The 2691-nt window shown below is 40.8% G+C and overlaps 1 long non-coding RNA gene across 1 annotated transcript; it reads right to left on the reverse strand.

Moving 5' to 3' along the window:
* Nucleotides 1-340: 340 nt before the first annotated feature.
* On the reverse strand, nucleotides 341-2403 carry LOC140533419 (uncharacterized). The gene is made up of 2 exons (XR_011976915.1): nucleotides 2040-2403; nucleotides 341-672 (listed from the first exon to the last, which is right to left on the reverse strand). It is a non-coding gene; the product is annotated as an uncharacterized lncRNA (long non-coding RNA).
* Nucleotides 2404-2691: the final 288 nt, after the last annotated feature.

The raw sequence follows: 2691 nt of genomic DNA on the forward strand, positions 1-2691 counted from the left end.
CTGTGTTGAGGTCAAGGAACAGCGTGTTGGACGAGCAAATCAATGTGAGTGTGGCTGAGCAAATCAATATGAGTTCTGAAGGTTCTACCATATGTCCCACACAAATAATTCATACGAACATTTGGAGTGGAGATGTCTCTAAATTTGCTCATCTCACATTTCTTTTGAGCTACTGCAATTCTGCTTTGTTCATCAAGTATAACACCTTCTTTGATGCAGACGCACTATACTGGGCAGTCCTGTGCCAATGTCTCTTATGTCTCACGATCAATTCCAAAGTTCTCTGGAGTGACCTCAAGAGTGTTTTTTTTCCAATGTCCTATAATCAATAAAAGAACTCTTTTCTATTTTTAAAAATTAATTTATTTTAAACATAAATACTAAAACTTAAATACACAATAAGAAAAGAAATAGAAACATATCATGAACTTAAATATAAAAACTTAAATACAAAATAAGAAAAGAAGAAAGCATTGCCATGTGCACAGTAGAATGTGAGAGGATTCAAAAATATACAAAAATAAATTTCCATTTCAAGAAAGCCTATATAATAAATAACACACATTATGCTCAGAGCTGTCCATCTTTGCTCCTTATAAGTTTTCTTTTGTTCTCCGCTATATACTTTTTACTTTCTTCTTTTTTCCCTCTTCCTCCTCTCCTCCAAGAAAGCTATAATTAAGCACAAATATATGTGAACATACACACAATGCACTTACATACACATACATCTACTTAGATATCTATAGTCATAATCATATATAGACATATGCATTCATATGCATCTATGTAAGATTTACTGTACTCATTTGTCCTCTCTTTCTCTGAGGGTGGATAACATCTTCCTTCATAAATCCAAGTCTTTCCATATTTTTCTAAGTCTACCAACTCATCATTGCCTATACCACAGCAATATCCCAACCTTATACTGTCTAGTTCTTTCAAATAGTCTAAAACAATATTGATTTGACTGACATATAGTGTAATTTTCCTATTTTCCTTTTCATTAAATCTTAAAAGAGCAAATGTTAAGAATTGTTTTAACATGTAGTTGGGGAAAATAATTTTTTTGAAAGAAAGAAATAATGAGGGGGTGGTTTCAGAAAAAAGACAATGGAAAGACATATGAACTGATACAAAATGAAGTGAGAAGAATCTGAAGATCATTGTGCACAGTAATATTGTAATTATGATCAATTGTGAATGACTTAGCTATTCTCAGCAATACAGTGATCCAGAGGACTCATGATGAAAAATGCTGTCCACCTTCAAAGAGAGAACTAATGAACTGAGTCCAAACGGAAGCATAACTTTCTCTCTCTCTGGTGATATGACTAATATGGAAATATGTTTTGCATGATTTCACATGTATAATTGGTATCATTTTTTTTTTTTTTTTGCCTTCTCCAGTGGGTGGGGGAGAGAATTTGGCTTCAAAATTTTAAAAGAATGCTAAAAAATAAATAAATAAATTTGCCGCTCCAATCTCCTCAATTCCCTCACGCGTTCCAGTGGTTAGATCATCGGGACTTGGAGTCAACAAAACCTTGGCTTGGGTATCTTCTCAGACAACTAGCTAGCTATGCGAGCTTGGACAAGTCACTTAACCTCTATGGCCTTAGCTTTGTCATGTATAAAAGGAAAGGGTTGTTTTTTATTTTAATTAAATTAAAAATAAATTAAATTTTAAAAATAAAAGGAAGGAATTGAAGTCGATGGCCCCTGAGGTCCCTTTCCGGCTCATGTAAATTCCCACCACAGTCTTCACTACTGTGCCAGCTACAGACAGGAAGTCTGTGTGAATGGCACATTTGTCTTTACGGTTGGTAAGTTCAAATACTTCTCCGATGCTGGCAACCTTATGCATTGCTGCCAATGTAGAATGGCCCACGCTCTAGCCGTCGTGTGTGCCCCGGGTGCCCGACAAAGCGCTGTTTGAAAGGCTGAATCTCTATGGGTCGGGATGGAAAGGGCATCTCCTCTGCAGGGAAACAGCGGAGCGCATGGGTCTGGCATCCTCCCCGCTCATGCCCACTTACAGAGAGCGCCCGAGGCTTCCTCCTCCGCAGCCACGGACGGAGCCACTTGGGCAGGAGCTCCGCAGAGCGCATTCCTTCCCTCAAAGCTTCCAGAAGGGTTTTCCGGCTTTACCTTCCCTTCCTGCCCCCGAGCTTCTGCAGGAGGCGGCTGGAGGGCAACGCGGAGGGGGCATGGCACAAGCTTTCCCGTCAGTTTCGTTTTCCTAAAAGGCCCTTTCCCAGAGGGAGGGTGAGCATTCTTAGTCCCTGACGCATTGGAAAGCAGAAAGCGGAAAGCGGAGAAGGAGCCCGGCGGGAGGTCCCTCTAGTGGAGACAAGCTCCTTGCTCTGGGCGGTTTGGGGTGGGAGACTCTTGGCTCAGACTAACCTCTGTGCAGAGGTTCTATATATATAGGGGTTCTGCAAGACAGAGCCTAGGAATCCCCCGTCCTAAGGGCTCTTTCATTAGCGCCTGTTACGTGCAGGACACTGTGCTAAGCTAGCAGAATCACAGAGTGTTAGAGCCGAGGTTTTAAAAGCACTTCCATTTACAGATGAGAAAACTGGCCAAAGCAGGGTCATAGATCTATAGCTGCAACAAAGAATACAATGGATCCGACCCTCCACCCACTTTACAAATGAGGAAACTGAGGCCCAAAGGAAGAATGCACAG

The sequence above is a fragment of the Notamacropus eugenii genome, chromosome 3, assembly GCF_028372415.1.
Source record: "Notamacropus eugenii isolate mMacEug1 chromosome 3, mMacEug1.pri_v2, whole genome shotgun sequence".
Taxonomy (NCBI): Eukaryota; Metazoa; Chordata; class Mammalia; order Diprotodontia; family Macropodidae; genus Notamacropus; species Notamacropus eugenii.